The sequence below is a fragment of the Mesoplodon bidens genome, assembly GCF_964165515.1.
Source record: "Mesoplodon bidens genome assembly, chromosome: 1".
Lineage (NCBI taxonomy): Eukaryota > Metazoa > Chordata > Mammalia > Artiodactyla > Ziphiidae > Mesoplodon > Mesoplodon bidens.
The window spans coordinates 176079528-176101084 of NC_138176.1; the positions used below are offsets into that span (position 1 = coordinate 176079528).

Here is a 21557-nt window from a genome sequence, read left to right on the forward strand (position 1 = left end):
TTAAAATGTGTAGGCTATAAAAGAAAGTCTTTTGTTTAAGCACAAATTGAAAAATAATTAAAGCTATCTTGTTTGGGTAATAATGTCTACAGCAGAAATAATATGATTTGGTACAGAATTATTGAAGATATTTCTTTTTATCAAAGAGATTTTACTTGAGTTATTTTTAATTTTCTGTAGTGCATGTGTACAGGTATGTGTGATTTTACATCACAAAATAATATATGGAACCAAATGAGTAATTTAGATCAACTTGTTTTATAAGAAAGGTAATGTTCCTGTAAGTCATATTAAAATATAACTATGTAGGCCTCCTGCCGCCTCCCGCCGCCTCCCGCCGCCTCCGGACCATGGACCCCCGCAAAGTGAGCGAGCTTCGAGCTTTCGTGAAAATGTGCAAGCAGGACCCAAGCGTTCTGCACACCGAGGAAATACGCTTCCTGAGGGAGTGGGTGGAGAGCATGGGGGGGTAAAATACCACTCATAAAACTAAATTGGAAGAAAATACCAAGGAAGAAAAAACAGATAGTAGGAAGGCAGAGGAAAACATAAAGACAGACGAACCATCAAGTGAGGAGAGTGATCTAGAAATTGACAATGAAGGTGTGATTGAACCAGACACTGATGCCCCTCAAGAAATGGGAGATGAAAATGTAGAGATAACTGAGGAGATGATGGATCAGGCAAATGATAAAAAAGTGGCTGCCATTGATGCCCTAAATGATGGTGAACTACAGAAAGCCATTGACTTGTTCACAGATGCCATCAAGCTAAATCCACGTTTGGCCATTCTGTATGCCAAGAGAGCGAGTGTCTTCATCAAATTACAGAAGCCAAATGCTGCCATCCGAGACTGTGACAGAGCTATTGAAATAAATCCTGATTCTGCTCAGCCATACAAGTGGCGAGGGAAAGCACACAGACTCTTGGGCCATTGGGAAGAAGCTGCCCATGATCTTGCCCTTGCCTGTAAGCTGGATTATGATGAAGATGCTAGTGCAATGCTGAAAGAAGTTCAACCAAGGGCCCAGAAAATTGCTGAACATCAGAGAAAGTATGAGCGAAAACATGAGGAGCGAGAGATCAAAGAAAGAATACAAAGGGTCAAGAAGGCTCGGGAAGAACATGAGAGAGCCCAGAGGGAGGAAGAAGCCAGACGACAATCAGGAGCTCAGTATGGCTCTTTTCCAGGTGGCTTTCCTGGCGGAATGCCTGGTAATTTTCCTGGAGGAATGCCTGGAATGGGACGGGGCATGCCTGGAATGGCAGGAATGCCTGGGCTCAATGAAATTCTTAGTGATCCAGATTCTTGCAGCCATGCAGGATCCAGCAGTTATGGTGGCCTTCCAGGATGTGGCTCAGAACCTGGCAAATATGTCAAAATATCAGAGCAACCCAAAGGTTATGAATCTCATCAGTAAATTGTCGGCCAAATTTGGAGGTCAAGCATAATGTCCTTCTGACAAATGAAGCCCCTGCTGAAGAAAAAGCAACTTAGATCACCTAATGGATGTCACAATAATACAAACCAGTGTACCTCTGATCTTCTCATGAAGAAAGCTGGGGTGCTTTGAAGATAATCCCTACCCCTCTGCTCCAAATGCAGCTGAAACATTTTACAGTGGTTTGCCATTAGGGTATTCATTCAGATAATGTTTTCTTACTAGAAATTTAAAACTTTAAACAATTTTTAAACCTTAAAAATATTTAAAACAAAAGGGTGTGTTAATCCCTACATTTTTCTTTACTAATCATTTTTGTTTTTTCCATTGAATTAGTTAGGCAAGGAAGATACTTCAGTATGGAAGATTTATTGTTCAAGTTTGAGTGAAATAAAGATTTATTAGTGGGAGGCAAATGTAACATTTAAATAGATAAAGTTTGAGTTGAATATATGGTCACTGAGGCATTTTGATTTGTCTTTTTAATTGCTTTATTATTTTAAATGATTTGCTTCCATGAAACTCTTGGGACCACCAGTATTGCAGTAGGACCTGGGTAGGGACTGGAAGTACTTGGCAGGGCAGCAGTAATCTTACTACATTTTATATAATGTGTACCCTTGTGCAGATGCATTTAAATCTTACACTGGTGAAAGGATGATTTTTATACTGCTGCAGTAAAATTGGATTACTTAGCTCTGTTCTTGTCTGATATCTAAAATAAATGTTTCACATTTCCACACAGGGGAAATAAGGGGTAAAAAATAAAAAAAATAAAATCAACTATGTAAATAATAAATGTGTTTAGAATTATTTTCACTAAGTTTTTGTCAGTGAACTCTTGTTCAAGTAATTTAGAAGGGAAATGTGTACTTCCATATTTACAATATTTTACTTTTTTCATGTTGGGGTTTTAAAAGAAAACATTAGATATGGGAGTCATATTGAAAATCAAAACATTTATCACTTTTAGTGTGGTAAATCTGAACTGGAGAGACTGACTTAGAATCCTAGGTGGAAGCAGCTTTTCCATGCTGCTGTGTATGTATATTCACCCACGTCTAGAGCTTGGGATCTGTACATGAGGGAGATTGTATTTGTAGCACATACAGCACTTACCTAATTTTATCCAATGGGACATGTTGCCTCTCTCGTATTAGAACACATATAAAAAGGCAGAAAGGGAGGAATCTTAAAGATGTGGTTGTAAGAAAGCAGATCCTCAGTTTGGCCCAGGGGTTCTTATTTCTCAGAAATGCGCTTGTTAAGGTATCCAATTTTCAGCTATCTGAAAAGGAAAAAAAAAAAAAAAAGAAAATGGAGGGGCACCTGAGAATAGCAATACTGTAACACTTTATTAAACAACAGAGCTCAAACCAATGCATTTTAGATTATTACTATTCCACTAATGAATTAATTTATACATGGGGAAAATTGTGTAAGGAATGAAAAGAAGGATTGGAGGTGTTTCTCATGTAAGAAGCATCATGGAAAAAAAGAGACAGTTGCAGAGGGAATCCTCAAACAAAAATCAAAACTATTTCCTCTTCTTTAATAACAGCTTATTATTTATTTATTTATTTACTTGCCCCATTTATTTTTTAAATATATTTTATTGAAGTATAGTTGATTTACAATGTTGTGTTAATTTCTTCTGTACACCAAAATAGTCCAGTTATACATACATATACATTCTATTTCATATTCTTTTCCATTATGGTTTATCACAGGATATTGAATATGGTTCCCTGTGCTATACAGTAGGACCTTGTTGTTTATCCATTCTATGTATAATAATTTGCATCTGCTAATCCTGACTCCCAATCCATCCCTTCCCCAACCCGCTTCCCCCTTGGCAACCATAAGTCTGTTCTCCATGTCTGTGAGTCTGTTTCTGTTTTGTAGATAAGTTCATTTGTGTCACATTTTAGATTCCACATATAAGTGATATCATATGGTATCAGTCTTTCTCTTTCTGACTTACTTCACTTACTATGATAATCTCTAGACCCATCCATATTGCTGCAAATGGCATTATTTCATTCCTTTCTATGGCTGAGTAGTATTCCATTGTATAAATGTACCACATCTTCTTTATCCATTCATCTATTAAGGGATATTTAGGTTATTTCTACGTCTTGTCTATTGTAAATAGTGCTGCTATGAACATAGGGGTGCATGTATCTTTTTGAATTAGTTTCTTCCAGATATATGCCTAGGAGTGGGACTGAACCACAATGTATTTAAATCCAAGGAAAACCTATGTCAAACAGTTAACACACTAGATGGAGCTGTTGTTAATTGTAATCAACGTTAAACCATGGCTTTTGTGGTATAATTATTAGGATCAGCAAATGATCTAAATATCATTAAGGAATCCACTAACATAATATTTCCATTTAAAGAATATGTGTTATCACATGAACCTAGTTACTGTGATATGATGAAAACCTGGTAAATCTGTGGGATGAACAAAAAGTAAAAGTTTTAGCATTCATCTGAATCAAATGTGTGTGTTCAACTGCAGATATATGTCTGTTATACGTGCATAAAGTAAGACCCAGAATCTGTATCACTAAATTAGTGTCAGAGTCAGATTGGAACCCAATGATCCAGTGCTCAGAGTTCCTTTCAATATACTACCGTATATCACATTATGCTTCTAAGTCAAAATTGTGTTATTGCTTCTGTGCATTCAGAGATTGAGCAATCTGAAAGAGTTAATGTTTTTTTCAAAGTTGTCTCTTTCAAATTGCTTAGATAATATGAGAAACTATTCATAAATAAAATATTTTACTTAGGTGATATTATAGGGAATTTATTCCTTGTTAGAGATGTGCAAAGATCTTGAGCCTTCCTGTCACCAATTCATTTGAAGACAACATGAGTATTTTTGAAGAAGCCTGATTTAAATAGAAGTTCAGTGAAAGTTGAAGTCAGTCTGAGGTACTCAGATGTTAAAATATGTACTTTTATTTCATGTGCACAACTTTTTCATAATCTACCACCTCTAATAACAGAGTGTGAATGTGGCATCTGGGTAATAGTGTTATGTCTTAGAATTATTTTTTCAGCTTTTGCCACACTTCAGGAAAAAAATATTCATACTTATATTGGAGGAAAAACATTAAAATGAATGGAATGTGTTGTATACCTTTTAATGATTAATTCTTTGGGAGATCTTTCTTTATCATCATTCAGAAATGAACTATGTTTTTATATTTATATCAAATTTTTATTTCAAGCCTTATCACTAAGTTTATTAAAACTGTCACAGTGAATGTCAACAAATGGTAAGGGTCTCTGCTAAACAAACACAAACTACTCTTTATATCACTCATTTAGTCCCCAGCTTGGCCTTCATAACTTTATGTTGGTGATGACAGTAGATTTTGGTGTGATTGATGTCACCTTGGTGACCATATAATCTCCAGTGGGTTGTTTTAGTCTATAGCATATGTTATGATTGTTTAAAATTATTATTATTTTCACTGCTTTATGTCACAAAGAACACATATATAAAACTGGTTTTTGTTTGTTTGTTTGTTTGTTTTTTGTGGTACGTAAGCCTCTCACTGCTGTGGCCTCTCCCGTTGCGGAGCACAGGCTCCGGACGCGCAGGCTCAGCGGCCATGGCTCACAGGCCCAGCTGCTCCACGGCATGTGGGATCTTCCCGGACTGGGGCACGAACCCGTGTCCCCTGCATCAGCAGGCGGACTCTCAACCACTGTGCCACCAGGGAAGCCCCTATAAAACTGATTTTAAAAACATAAATTACCATGGCATTTCTTTATTGGATATAAAAAGACTGAATTCCTAATTCTTATTTTATACATTTATTATTTATTAACGAATTGATTATTCATCCACGTAATAATTTTATCAAACTTTGAGTATGAACAACAAAAAAAAAGTACAAACAAAAAGAAAGACAAAAACAAAGTGCAGGACATAGAAATAGCGGAATCTATTTAGGTTTCTTCAGAATGCAAGTATTATGCTAAACATGTAAAAAAAAGAACATGCAGTAATGAAAATTTCCATGGGAGTATCTCAGTGTCAGAGAAGCAGAGTCAGAGGAAAAAATTGAGAAGATATTAATTTATTTAATGAAAAAAGAAGTAGAAAGAGGACTTTCATTTTCAGCTTCTGCAGTTAGAGTTGCCACACCTGTTTCTATAATACAAAAATCTAAACAAACTGAAAATCAGTAACTTTTCTTGTATTCATCAGATAACTGACATTGCAGGGCAAACTGCCACTCTGAAATACAGAGCAGAAGCCACAGGGACCATAAAGTGGTTGCAATACTTAAATGCTAAATTTGGCCAGTTTCTCAAAGTTGTATGTACACTAACATGAGAGTGAAAAACTCATGGGAGTAACTGTCTTGGGAGCGGGAAGTGCATATTTTCTTGGGTTTTACCTACAGGAGCCCCACCTAAGTTTCCTGGTGAAAATCCAGAAAGATCCCCTTATGGCTCAGGCAGGGGAGAAGAGTAATCATTGTGAAATATGCCACAGAGGTCTCCATAAAAATGGCCTACTGGGGCTTCCCTGGTGGCGCAGTGGTTGAGAGTCCTCCTGCCGATGCAGGGGACATGGGTTTGTGCCCCAGTCCGGGAAGATCCCACATGCCGCGGAGTGGCTGGGCCCGTGAGCCATGGCCATTGAGCCTGTGTGTCCAGAACCTGTGCTCCACAATGGGAGAGGCCACAACAGTGAGAAGCCCACATACAGCAGAAAAAAAAAATGACCTACTCCCCAAGGAAGACATGTTACCAGACTCTATACTATATGATTCCAGTTATAAAACATTCTGGAAGGACAAAACAATGATAACAATGATAATAAGATCAGTGGTTGTCAGATTTTGAAGGGTGATAGAAGGTTTGAATAAGTGAAGTATAGGGGAATTTTTAAGGTGGTGAAACTATACCGTATGATACTGTAATTGTGGATTCATGACATATGCGTTTGTCAAAACTCATAGATCTTTGTAACACTAAGAGTGAACCTCAGTGTATACAAATTAAAACAAGTCATTTAAAAAGTCAGAGGGTCCCAGGATGGAATGTAGACTGTAAGAAGAGAAGATAACTGTATTACAAATGTATGAAATAATCTCACCGAAGGAGAGTGGAGGAAAGACATAGATCTAAGTAACTGGAAATGAGCAGTTTGTAAGACTAAAGGCAAGAGACACTGTACTAAGTAATGTACTCTTGTGGATGATGTTATTTCCCAAGGGAGTACAGGATGACAATTCTGATACCATTATATATATTTATGGGAACTGAACAATTAAGCAAATGGATGGCAAATTGTGGGAGCCAGATTTCCCACTCTTAGTGTGGGAGGTTACAGATAAGGAAGGGGAGGGGGCTAGAATTATCCACAGAGTCATAGGTTATAAGTTAGAGACATCAGTATGAAATCCTATTTAGCTATATATTGATACAGATGGTTACATATATAAATATGTGTATAATATATGCATATTTATATATATATATATATATATATATCCTTGCTCTGTCTTCTGAGTAGACCTAAAATCAAGAACCTCTTAGTTTCTTCTACCATTCAGAAGTAAAAGGATCCAGCGATTGTGGTATAAAAGACTGATTCTAGGACTGGAGAAGGAAATATCCTAAATAAACATGAAGCATCTTGTGGTGCTTGAAAATAAGAAAATTATCAAAAAATAAAACAAAAACACCTCATAATGATGGGTGTATCAAGGGAACCAAGAACAAACAGTGCCTAATGGACAAAGATGGAACATCAAAATAAAGTAATATTGGATTGTAACCCAAAGTATAAAATAAATATCATAAATCCACACTAATATAAACACAGCAATGAATAAAGAATTGGGTTGAAAAGACAAATATCCCATGTTGAACAACTCCAAATAATTTATGTATATGCTCTTCCGTCTGTGAGGTGGAACATAACTCCTTCCTCACTCTCTAAGTGCAAGCTGTACATGGTGACTTTCTTCCAAAGATTACTTAATGAAAAGTAGGGAGGGAAGTAATGTTACAGTGGAGAAACCTGAATAAACACTACCACAGCCAGGTGATCAAGGTCAACATCAAGAGTGATAAGTCATATTGGTATGAAGTGATGAAAATGGCACTTCATGGTCTTCCTCTCAAAACTGTATACTCCTAGTCTAACCATGAGAAAAAAACCAGAAAAGTTCATATTGACAGATATTGTATAAAAGATCTGACCACTACTCCTCAAAACTGTCAAGGTCATCAAAATCAAGAAAAGTCCAAAAAAACTGTCATGATCAAGAGGAGACATGACAAATAAATATAAAGTGATAACCTGGCTGAGACACTGGAACAGAGAAAGGACTTTAGGGAAAAACTAAGGTAATCTGAATAGAGTATGAATAGAGTATATATTTAGTTAATAATAACATAGCATTATTGGTTCATTAATTGTGACATTTATCTACTAATATAAGATGTTAATAATAGGGGAAATATAGTATAGGCTATATGGGAACTTTCTGTTCTATCTTCTCAATTTTTCAGTAAATATAAAACTGTTCTAAGATAAAATGTTCATTGAAAAAAATTAAATGGAACATAAGGATGATCCCCCAAATGCAGATAGTTGGAATAATAAAGGCAAGACAAAGAGTTAAGGTTTTCCAGGTTGTTTACTTTCATCCCAGATAGTAATTTCAGTTTTTATCATATAAAGACAGCCTTTGTTATGGCCACAGTGACATAGCAACGTGAATTTACTCTCTTAATACTATGTATCTTCTCACAAATCATTACCAAGCTTTTTAAGTGTGTCAATTTGTTATTTCAGACATAGTCAACATTATCAAAGGAGATAATGCATGTTTTTCAAAGGAAGATAAACTCTGTAGATCTATTCCCTATTTTTCTCATAATCTCTCCATTTTTACTACGTTCTGTAGTGTAGTGCTGAATTCTTTATCTAAAACATGACAAAGGTTATTAGTTTTGTGGGGCATTTCCACTTGCTGTTCCTTTTGTTCTGAATGTTTTTCTTATAGATTTTGCTTGTCTGGCACCTTCTCATAAGCCAGGTCTCAGCTCTAATTGTTATCTCTACAGAAAAAAACTTTTATCTGATGAACTTCTCAAAACAACAACTTCCTGTAGTCACTCACTGAATTCTATCACTGTTTAATTTTCTTACATTTTACCACAATCTATAATTATTTTATTTGTTCCTTCATGTATGTTTTGTCTACCACTAAAATGTTAGTTCCATGAATACAGAGATGTGTTATCTAGTCCACCAAGGTGCAGTAAATATTTGTCAAATGTATGAAGGGATGTCATTGTCCCATAGGATAAGGACATATCTGTAAACTTCAATCTTATCTTCAGTGAAAATATAATTGAAAAAATGCATGCAAATCATGAAGGGGAACCTGACCTACTGTCCATTTAGAAATGATCTGACCCTCAGAATGACATTGTGAGAGACAGATGAGTTAGCTAATATTATTCCCATTTGAATATCTCCTATATTTGAATCTCAGGATAACAGGAAAGATGGGAAGACCCTCTTTGCTCAAGGGCAAGAAAAGATAGAAACAATCCAACTAGTTTGAGCACAATAAATACGTTCTCTCTCCAGGAAGGCTATCTGTAGCTTTATCCGTAACTTTCAACCTTAGATAATTTCAAAGGTTTTGGTGAAAGTTCTATCATTCTTTTCTGAGATCAGGGCTCCCACACTATCTCACCATCCTGGGGAGCCCATAGATCTTCCACAAGCTTCTGAAGTCTCTTTACACACTTCCTCCATATGCCCAGTCTAGGGCAGGTTATTTGGAGAGCAGATCTCCATACAATCAAGGAGGGGTAGCCAGAGATGCTAAAGGCAAATGGAGAATTTTCTTTTTCTCTCTTATTCTGTTTGTGTATAGTGCTGAGAAAACAAAAATTCTGAGCACTTCTGAGACTCAACATCTGCAAATTCTTACAGAAACTGTCTATCTGCTCAAGAAAAGGTAAACACTACCACTTTAGTATGACTGGCAAATGAGTTTTATAGAGCAAGATTGCTCAAAATTTCTGTTTTTATATTCTGTGCATGTATTTAATAGTTGATGTATGTGTGAAATATAATTTTCTGTTCATTGAACCTCTTAACATTATTTTTGTGGCAAGAATTTTTGCTCTAAATTTAAGATATTCCCAGGAGTGATATATAGAGAGAGCTGGTGACAGAAATATTTTTCCTCCCTAATGGCATTTTATTTATCTAGCTAAGTGGAGGAAATCAGAAGGATTACAAAGATTATGACATAGTTCTGGGTCTTAGGAATTGTCTTCATCCCCAGCGATCAGTTTTAGCTGATGTAGACCAAATTAAAAAAAACATCTTTATTTTTCTGGTATTACCTGTGGATGTAGGCTTTCTTGAGAAACAAGAATATTGTTTTTAAATAAATTGTGAAAGGTAGCCCATGATTATATCATTTTGAAACACAGGAAAGAAATAACGAAAACTTTGTACTCCACATTTATATCCTAATTCATACTATTTCTTTTCTCTCCATTTACATATAAACTTCTCAAAAGAATCTTCTACACATGCTTTCTACATTTTCCTTCCATTTTTCTTTAACTGACTCTAATCAGCATTTTTTCCAGACATTCCTCTGAAACAGAGTTGGCAAAATAACCACGTGATTTCAAGTTGCCAAATCCAACATTGAATTATCCAGCTATTGCCAAAGTAATGCTGTATAACAGACAATCTCAGACTCTCAGTGGCTTCCAAAGAAAGATTATTCCGAGGCTCATGTGCTGCAGGTTGACTACAGTAGGAATAGCCTAAGAATCTAGGATGGGCATGGATGGATGGGTGGCTCTGCTTTGGGTTGCTCATTTGTTTGGATTAGGTTCAAGCTTGCCACAAATTTTTCTCATATTCTCTGGCCCACCTGTTATCCAGAGCATATTTTTCTTATGGTAAATGGTGCTATGTTTTTGTCAAGGTTTGTAACAGGGATGAGAGAGATCAAGCCACATTGTGCAAACCTTTATGGCAATTTGTATTTATTTCTTTAAGCTCTTCAGAACTATTAGCTTCAGCACCGTCACTCCATAGGATTGGTTTTTTCATGTCCTACACATACAAAAAGTTTCAGATTCAGAACATGCAAAAAATGTAAAGCATTCACTATTCAGTTGTTTTTCTTCTCCTCTTATTCTTCCCAATCAATTAGATATCCATATTATAAAACTGAGATTACTATAACTTTTTGTTTGTTTGTTTATATGAAGCAAAGCTGAACGAGTTGTTATAATGAAATAAAAAGTCACATTTTAAGGCAATACAAGAAAAATTTAAACATAAAGTTTTTCTCTGCCCATTAGGGCCTCCTCACTCCCCTCTAGTGTGCATTGTGCATCTGTCTTATGCGTTAACCAAACTTCCCCAATAGAAGAAATACCTGCTCAACCATAAAGATCAATGTTTATTCTTCTGACCCTGGCCATGTAACTTCTTAGAAGATAACATTCTTTTCTCAATCCTGTAAAGAATCATGATGACCCACCACTCACCTTGTAGGTGCAGATGTCTTTGGTAAACTTTATGTACAATGTCAATATATCATTTCCCTTAAAGATATTGATTGGTGCAGAACAGACTGGTCAGACGACCTGGGGAGATACTGGACCACACTTAATAGGAGCTCTTAGCTTACTTACCTATGACCTTATTAATGTCACTAGCTATATTTCTTGCATTTTGCCTATTTTACAGGATTATTATTTCTTGCATTTCCAAATGTGTGACTGAGCCTCAGATAAAATTAATACCGATTAGGTGACTTGGAATCATTGACCGAATGTATAGTCCTATAAGATTAATGATTGTAATACTATAACTCTAGATATGGGAAGAAGCAACAAGAGGGAACAATTTCCTTGACCATAACAGATTAGTAAGAAAGGCAGTCCAGAGGCTTGGTACTGTTAACAAGGCTTACTCTAGTAACAGCATATTGAGTGACCTATCAACCTGACCTGGGAATGAGCATTCCTGGGGCTGTGGGACAAATTGCTCACAAAATGCCTCACAAACCCTGGATGAAATTAAGACTGAAGGGAAGGAGATTGCATAATAAATAATGTTGCCCACCATCCAGTTCTGTAAGAATCCAGTCAGTAACCACTGCAGTCACTGGCCTATAGTACACCCTGAAAGGAATTCAGGATAAAGATCAGGATGAGGCACTTTGAGATCTGGGATGACTGACAGAACTGGCCCTCAGACAGTTAGATATTTTAAGGAGAAAGTTTATGAACCCAGTTTCTTTCATCTTCCCATACTTAGAAAAGCACTACAACTATTAACTAAGATGTCTGTTCCTCTTGACTAGCTGTGACCTTCTACTGAGATGTGTGCTTGTTTGCACATACCCCCTTTGCCAAACTCACATATATAATGACCTCCCCCCTTACCTCTTCAGAACAGTTCTCAATTTGGCTCAAATAAAATTTTCCATTTCTTTCTTAGATTGATTATTAATTTTTTTGTTGACAGTTTTCATTTAAATTTTTTCTAACTTGGAAATCAGCTATACTTCAATAAAATTAAAAAAAATATGACAATTAGACTTGCTTATTTAAAAAATCATCTGTGACCTAATTTGTGTATATTTTTCATTCTCCTTTGTTTTCCAAGATTTGCTATTCCTCAATTTTTTGTCCTAACTTATTTCTTGTGAGAAAGAGAAAAGTAGGCTCTAACAGCTAGGAGCTGCTCTTTTTTTTTGTTTGTTTTGTTTTTTTAAATTTTATATTGGAGTATAGTCGATTCACAATGTTATGTACATTTCAGGTATACACCAAAGTGATTCAGTTATACATATACATGTATCTATTTTTTTCAAATTCTTTTACCATTTAGGTTGTTGCATAATATTGAGCAGAGTTCCCTGTGTGATACAATAGGTCCTTGTTGGTTATCCATTTAAAATATGGCAGTGTATACATGTCAATCCCAAGCTCCCTATCTGTCCCTTCCCCCCCATCCCCAGTAACCATAAGTTCGTTCTCTAAGTCTGTGAGTCTGTTTCTGCTTTGTAAACAAGTTCATTTGTATCATTTCTTTTTAGATTCTGCATATCAGAAATATTGTATGATATTTCTCTTACTCTTTCTGGGTTACTTCACGCAGCATGACAGTCTCTAGGTCCACCCATGTTGCTGCAAATGGCGTTATTTCATTATTTTTAATGGCTGAGTAACAGTCCGTTGTATATACATACCACATCTTCTTAATCCATTCATCTGTTGATGTACATTTAGGTTGCTTCCATGTCCTGACTATTGTAAACAGTGCTGCAGTGAACACTGAGGTCCATGTATCTTTTTGGACCATGTTTTTCTCTGGATATATGCTCAGGAGTGTTATTGCAGGATCATATGGTAGCTATATTTTAGTTTTTTAAGGAACCTCCATACTGTTCTCCATAGTGGATGTACCAATTTACATTCCTACCAACAGTGTAGGAGGGTTCCCTTCTCTCCACACCCTCTCCAGCATTTACTATTTGTGGATATTTTTTTCTTTTTTTTTTTTTTTTTGTGGTATGTCGGCCTCTCACTGTTGTGGCCTCTCCAGTTGCGGAGCACAGGCTCTGGACACGCAGGCTCAGCGGCCATGCTCAAGGGCCCAGCTGCTCCACGGCATGCAGGATCCTCCCAGACCAGGGCACGAACCCACGTTCCCTGCATTGGCAGGCGGACTCTCAACTACTGTGCCACCAGGGAAGCCCTGTTTGTGGATTTTTTGATGATAGCCATTTTGACTGGTGTGAGTTGATATCATTGTAGTTTTGATTTGCATTTCTCTGATAAGTAGCTATGTTGAACATGTCTTCATGTGCCTCTTGGCCATCTCTATGTCTTCTTTGCAGAAATGTCTATTTAGGTCTTCTGCCAATTTTTTGATTGGGTTTTTTGTTTTGATAATATTAAGTTGCATGAGCTGTTTGTAAATATTGGAGACTAATCCCTTGTTGGTCACAACATTGGCAAATATTTTCTCCCATTCTGTGGGTTGTCTTTTTGTTATGTTTATTGTTTCCTTTGCTGTGCACAAGCTTTTGAGTTTAATTAGGTCTCATTTGTTTACTTTTGATTATATGGATCAAAAAGGATATTGCTGTGATTTATATCAGAGAGTGTTCTGCCTATGTTTCCCTCTAAGAGTTTTACAGTGTCTGGTCTCACATTTAGGTCTTTAATCCAATTTAAGCTTGTTTTTGTGTATGATTTTATACAATGTTCTAATTTCATTTTTTTTACATGTAGTTGTCCAGTTTCCCCAACACAGTTTATTGAAGAGACTCTGTTTCCACCATTGCATACTCTTGCCCCATTTGTCATAGATTAACTGACCACAGGTGTGTGGGTTTATTTCTGGACTTTCTATCCTGTTCCATTGATCTATATTTCTATTTTTGTGCCAGTACCATACTGTTTTGATGACTGTAGCTTTGTAGTATAGTCTGAAGTTAGAGAGCCTGATTCCTCCAGCTCAGTTTTTCTTTCTCAAGGTTACTTTGGCTACTCAGGGTCTTTTGTGTCTCCATACAAATTTTAAGATTTTTTTGTTCTAGTTCTGTGAAAATACATTGTTAATTTGATAGGGATTGCATTGCATCTGTAGATTTCCTTGTGTAGTATAGTCATTTTGACAATATTGATTCTTCCAATCCAAGAACATGATATATATCTCCAACTGTCTGTGTCATCTTTGATTTCTTGAATCAGCATCTTATAGTTTTCGGAGTACAGGTCTTTTGTCTTCTTACATAGGTTTATTCCTAGGTATTCTTTTTGGTGCAGTGGTAAATGGGATTATTTCTTGAATTTCTCCTTCTGATATTTCATTGTTAGTGTGTAGAAATGCAACAGGTTTCTGTGTATTAATTTTCTAACTTGCAACTTTACCAAATTCATTGATGAGCTCTAGTACGTTTCTGGTAGCATCTTTAGGATTTCCTGTGTATAGTATCATGTTGTCTGCAAAGAGTGACAGTTTAACTTCTTTTCCAGTTTAGATTCCTTTTATTTATTTTTCTTCTCTGATTGCCATAGCTAGGAATTCCAAAACTATGTTGAATAAAAGTGGCGATAGTGGACATCTTGTCTTGTTCCTGATCTTAGAGCAAATGCTTTCAGCTTTTCACTGTGGACTATGATGTTAGCTGTAGGTTTGTTGTATATGGCCTTTATTATGTTGAGGTATTTTCCTGCTATGTCCACTTTCTAGAGAGTTTTTATCAAAAATGGCTGTTGAATTTTGTTAAAAGCTTTTTCTGCATCTATCAAGATGATCATATGGTTTTTATTCTTCAGTTTGTTAATATGGTGTATCACATTTGTTGATTTGAATATATTGAAGAATCCTTGAATCCCTGGGATAATCCCACTTGATCATGGTGTATGATCTTTTATTGTTGTATTTGGATTGCTAGTATTTTGTTGAGGATTTTTGCTTCTATGTTCATCAGTGATATTGGCCTGAAATTTTCTTTTTTTTGTGTGTGGTATCTTTGTCTGATTTTGGTAGCAGGGTGATGGTGGCCTCATAGAATGAGTTTGGGAGTTTTCCTTCCTCTGCAATTTTTCGGAACAGTTTCAGAAGGATAGATGTTACCTGTTCTCTAAATACTTGATAGAATTCACCTGTGAAGCCATCAGGTCCTGGACTTTTGTATGTTGGGAGTTTTTTAATCATCATTTCAATTTCAGTGCTTGTAATTGGTCTGTTCACATTTTCTATTTCTTCATGGTTCAGGCTTGGGAGACTGTACCCTTCTTAGAATTTGTCCATTTCTTCCTGGTAGTACATTTTATTGGCACAGAGCTGCTTGTAGTAGTCTCTTTTGATCCTTTGTATTTCTGTGTTGTCAGTTGTAACTTCTTTTTCATATCTAACTTTATGGAATTGAGTCCTCTCCCTTTTTTTCCTTGATAAGTGTGGCTAAAAGTTCATCAATTTTGTTTATCTTTTCAAAGAACCCACTTTTAGTTTCATTGATCTTTGCTATTGTTTTCTTTGTCTCTATTACTTTTATTTCTGCTCTGATCTTTATGATTTCTTTCCTTCTACTAACTTCAGGTTTTGTTTGTTCTTCTTTCTCTAGTTGCTTTAGGTGTAAGGTTAGGTTGTTTATTTAAGATTTTTCTTTTTCCCTAAGGGAAGATTGCATTGCCACCAACTTCCCTCTTAGAACTGCTTTTGCTGCATTCCATAGGTTTGGGATCATTGTGTTTCATTTTGATTTGTCTCTAGTTATTTTTTTTATTTCCTCTGATTTCTTCAGTGATCCATTGGTTATTTAGTAGTATGTTGTTTAGCCTCCATGTGTTTGTGTTTTTTAAAGTTTTTTTCTTGTAGTTGATTTCTAATCTCAGAGTGTTGTGGTCAGAAAGGATGCTTGATATGATTTCAGTCTCCTTAAATTTACTAAGGCTCGCTATGTGGTCAATCCTAGAGGATGTTCCGTGTGCACATGAGAAGAATATGTATTCTGCTGCTTTTGGATGGAATGCTCTATAAATATCAATTAAGTCCATCTGGACTAATATGTCATTTATAGCCTGTGTTTCCTTATTGATTTTCTTCTGGATAATCTGTCCATAGATAAAAGTGGGGTGTTAAAGTCCCCCACTATTATTATGTTACTGCCAATTTCTTCCTTTATGGCTGTTAGTATTTGCTGTATATATTGAGGTACTCCTATGTTAGGTTTACAATTGTTATATCTTCTTCTCGGATTGATCCCTTGATCATTATGTCATGTCCCTCTTTGTCTCTTATAACATCTTTATTTTAAAGTCCATTTTGTCTGAGTATTTCGCTACTCCAGCTTTCTTTTGGTTTCCATTTACATGGAATATCTTTTTCCATCCCCTCACTTTCAGTCTTTATGTGTCCCCTAGGTCTGAAATGGGTCTCCTGTAAAGAGCATATATGCAGGTCTTATTTTTATATCCATTCAGCCAGTCTATGTCTTTTGGTTGGAGTGAACATAGTGTTTACTATGTGCCTTGGTGTGTTCCTCCTTGGGTTTATCCTGCCAGGGACTCTCTGCACTTCCTGGACTTGGGTGACTGTTTCCTTTCCCATGTTGGGAAGTTTTCAGCTATTATCTCTTCAAATATTTTCTCAGGTACTTTCTCTCTCTCTTCTCCTTCTGGGACCCCTTAATGTGAATTTTGGTGTGTTTAATATTGTCCCAGAGGTCTCTTAGACTGTCTTCTTTTTTTTTTTTTTTCATTCTTTTTTCTTTATTCTGTTCTGTGACACTGATTTCCACCATTCTGTCTTCCAGGTCACTTATCTATTCTTCTGCCTCAGTTATTCTCCTATTGATTCCCTCTAGTGTGTTTTTCATCTCAGTTATTGTGTTGTTCATCTCTGTTTGTTTGTTCTGTAGTTCTTCTAGGACTTTGTTAAACATTTCTTGCATCTTCTTGATCCTTGCCTCCATTCTTTTTCTGAGATCCTGTATCATCTTCACTTTCATTATTCTGAATTCTTTTTCTGGAAGTTTGCCTATCTTCACTTCACTTAGTTGTTTTTCTGGGGTTTTATCTTGTTCTTTCATCTGGGACATATTCCTCTGCCATTTCATTTTGTCTAACTTTCTGTGTTTTGTCTAACTTTTCTCTACCAAATACCATCACAGCAGTGCCTCCAGTCATGTTTGGATGAGTAACTGGGTGCTACAGCCTAGCCAAGCTGATACATAAAACTGCTTACCACAGTGAGTTGTCTGGGATGTGCTGGGAGTTGCATCTAACCTGGACCACACACCCAATGCCCTGACAGCACTGACTTTTCAAAGATTGAATTGAGGCTCTTCACTTGGCTCTGCAGGCCCAGGACAACTTGAACAACTGGCAAGACAGAGAATACCAAGAAATGAAGTCATCAGCTAACAAGACCAAGGTCTAACTGACAGTTCAAGAGCAGTTCCTAGGCAAAACTCAAAAAATTGTGGAAGCCCCCCAATGACTGAGTCCCCTGGAGTTTTGAACTCTTAGAGTTGTCCATACTCTAAAAATTAGTCAATTCCAGTTTAGTTTGTCCTACTCCCAGCAGCACCAGCCCCTGGTTTCTGGGCTGGTTTCTGGGCTCCTGCATCTCTGCTCTGCTCAGGATGGTGGAGTAGAAGGACGTGCACTCACCCCTTCTTACAAGAGCACCGGAATCACAACTAACTGCTGAATAATCATTGACAAAAAACGCTGGAACCTACCAAAAAAGATACCCAACCTCCAAAAAAGAGGAAACCAAAAAAGATACCCAACATCCAAGATGGTAAGAGGGGCGCAATCACAGTAAAATCAAATCCAATACCTGCTGGATGGGCAACCCACAAACTGGAAGTTCTCCCATGGAGTGAAAGTTCTCAGCCCCACATCAAGTTTCCCAGCCTGGGGTTCTGGCAACGGGAGGAGGGGTCCTCAGAGAATCTGGCTTTGAAGGTCAGTGGGATTTGATTGCAGGACTTTCACAGGACTGGAGGAAACAGAAACTCCACTCTTGGAGGACACACATAAAGTCTTGTGTGCACCAAGACCCATGGGAAAAAAGCAGTGACCCCGTAAGAGACTGGGCTAGAACTACCTGCTACCTTGGAGGGTCTCCTGCAGAGCATGGGGGAGGCTGCATCTCACTCTGGGGACAGCGACACTGGTAGCAGCAGTTCTGGGAAGTACTCATTGGTGTGAGCCCTCCTGGAGGCCTCTATCAACCCCAACAAACAGCCTGTAGGCTCCAGTGTTGGGCTGCCTCAGGCCAGGCAACTAATAGGGAAAGAACGCAGCCCCACCCATCAGCAGAGAAGTGGATTAAAGTTTTACTGAGCATGGACCTGCCTACCAGAGGGACAAGACCCAGCTCTATCCACCACCCGTCCCTCCCATCCTGAAGCTTACACAAGTCTCTTAGATAGCCTCATCCACCATAGGGCAGACCAAAGAAGCAAGAAGAACCACAATTCTGCAGCCTGTGGAATGGAAACCATAGTGACAGCCATTTAAATTCTTGAATTTCCTCAGAAGTTAGTACTATATCAGGAATCTTGAAACATCAAAATTCTGGTAATTGTATTGGCAAGTCCAATTTTTTGGTGTTTAGAGGCATATCACATCCTACATAAAAGATAAGAAATCTTCTGAAACCTATACCAGAGCTGAGTAATTTTCCCATCGATTTTGCTCATTTTCAATTGTATTTCTTCTTTAATACCTATATAGACACATGTTAAATAGAGTTTACAAGTTTTTTAAATCAATTAGTAAATTAACATTATTCTTTCCTAAACGTTGCAATGTCTTTGTTTTCATAATGATATATATTGCTCAATGTTTCCCTTTAATTAAAAAAAAAAAACAAGTCTGACTTGAACTATCTGTAGTAGACTTCATAAACGGCACTGACATTTTGCAGTGAGAATAGCATTGTGTTTCTGGGTCAAAGTTAAACACTACTAACATTTCTTTTATTTATGGAGAAAAGAAAAGACAGTGCTGACATATGTTTTAATCATTTACATGAGTTGCTTAACAAAAACTTGAAAGGCTCAAGCCTTCAAATACTGCTTCAGGCCCAAGCCCTATTTGCTGCTGAGCATTCAATTGCAATTGCATGCTTCCTGACTGAGCTGAAAACAGCCCACATCTAAATTTCCATTTCAATTTCCTAAGCTTGATAACTTAGAGTTATATTTTGAGTAATTCTGTAGCAGGGCAACGGAGATGGATATTCTAGAAATACTAATAATTTGGTTTGAAAGTCAAGTTGAAATTTACTTAATGATATTTGAAAAACATATTTCACGTAGAAATATCACGTTTGATCTAACTAAAGCATTGAGTTTATTTTCTTCTCAGACTGTGTGTTTATGGAAAAGTAAGCTATTAAATCAATTATACTGATTATTTATATTCATTATTCAGTTCCCTCTGTTTCCTACTTTATTTTTTGAGTAACTTTTTTACCGAAAGAACACATAAACTTGAATAAATTGACCCACTGTGTTATGTAAATTATTAATGCACAGACCAAAACCAATGGCATTGAACTGAAGCAATTGGTAGCTAAGGTATAAAACTGGTTTCATATATTCTGCTTTTACTTTAGATTGTTTTTATGAACTTGACTTAAAAAATCATTATATAAATATTTTAAGGAGTGATATTATTTTTCAACTTGATACATAGATATAAATACTTTTGCCTTTAAAATAGTTATCCATGAAGTCAATCACTCTAGTTCAATCAGAGTTTATGTCTTTTTTATATAAATACATATGTAATTGTGTGTATATAAAACACGTAGTGACAGTAATATATACTAACATTTTCACTCAGTGTTACTTGTATGTTTCTATGTTTGAACATCCTCATAATTACTATTTTAATGGCTACCTAATTATCTTGATGTTAAATTATAATTTAAACTATTTCTCTAAAATTGCTTTCCGTTTCTCAAAATAGTTTATTATTAACTGAGAGCATTATGTTGAACAATTTCCTTAAAATAATTTCTTAGTTGTGGAACTACTGGCATATATTAACATTTTCCTCATCCTTTATGTGTATCATCACTACATTTTACATATGTTTTACCATTTTACCTCAGCAGGATGTATATGCAGCACTGGGCTTTATTTTCTACCTCTCTCTCAAATCTAGTCCCACCTTATCTAACCTTTTCTGCTTTCCTTTTTCTGTGATAACTTTCTAAGTGGATAGGGCCATAGCTAATTGTGTATGGGGTTATTATGTATTAAAGTTAAGATACCATCTTCTCTTCTAGCTCTTAAAATTATTTTCCCTCTGTTTTATCATTGCTCCCTCTGTTCTAGTTTCACATGGTTGTGAGTGTGTGTGCACTCAGAGTGCCACTTGGAGACAAGCCATCTTTCTTTTATTTCTCCTGCAAACCTAAGTATTTCATTCCAAATATTTTAAATTACAGTGGGGAAGGAAAGAATAGAAAACTTGTCTTAGGACATGATTCTAAGTCATATGTTTCAATTCCACCTTTTCATTTAATGAACCAATATTTGAATACAACAATGAATGAATAGATAAAGAAAATTCATGTTTTAACTAATACCTTAATTTGGTTCAACTAATGCAATGTAAAGGTTTGATATGCTCGTAGCCACTGGGCTATTCACAACTGTCTATACCCATATTCTTGGAACAACTAAAGTCCATCTACACTTGGCTTGAAATCATGTAACTTGCTTTGGACAATGAGACAACAGTATATGTGACACAAGGAGAGACTAGAAAACTGATTATGCTTTGGTATTTGTTTTACTTTGTTGTTCTTGTGAAAACTGTGACCGCCATCATGGGAATAAGCCCAGGCTAGCATGCCAGTCATAACCCCAGCTGATAGCTAACACTAACTCAAGACACTAGACAAAACAGCCCCTGCCTGACTGATGGTGAATGTGTAATCCCAAGCAATGTCAACAGAAAAAACTCCCAAATGATTCAAGCCTATACTTACAACCCACAAAAGTGTGAGTTAATAAGTGTTTTCAGTCATTGAAGCTTGGGATGGTTTGTTACACAACAAAAGCTAACAGTAACATCCAGCTGTAAGTTGTTTTTACCATAATACTACAGTAAGAGTAGAGTGTTAGAATTACCAGCTGTTATAAAATATTTATTAAATAATGGCTAATGGTACTAGATTTCAGCCCCTTATATTTGATTTTTATAGTCCTGTTTTTTAAAAAGTCCTAGAAAAAAGTCCCAGAATCACTGCAAGCAATAAGGTACTTTTGAATGAGAAATGCATTTGCTAAGGTCTCATGGGTTCTGTTGCCTCTAGTGAGCCAATATGCTAGCTAACATAAAAGAATAAAAAATATATTAGAATAAATGAGCATGCTACTCATTGTATATAATATCAGCAGGATGTTATTCTGTGCAGGTGTTTCTGTGATTGTGTTAAATCACAGTATTTAGTGGATCTGAAGTTTGAATTTGCGATTTTGTGTTTATGTTGGTTCTGTATGTCAGAATGCAGCAATGATC

The 21557-nt window shown here is 36.4% G+C and overlaps 1 pseudogene across 1 annotated transcript; it reads left to right on the forward strand.

Annotated features, from left to right (window-relative positions):
- Nucleotides 1-319: 319 nt before the first annotated feature.
- Nucleotides 320-1704, forward strand: LOC308619669 (hsc70-interacting protein-like; annotated as a pseudogene). The gene has a single exon. The product of its transcript is annotated as a hsc70-interacting protein-like (transcript).
- The last annotated feature ends 19853 nt before the right edge of the window (nt 1705-21557 follow it).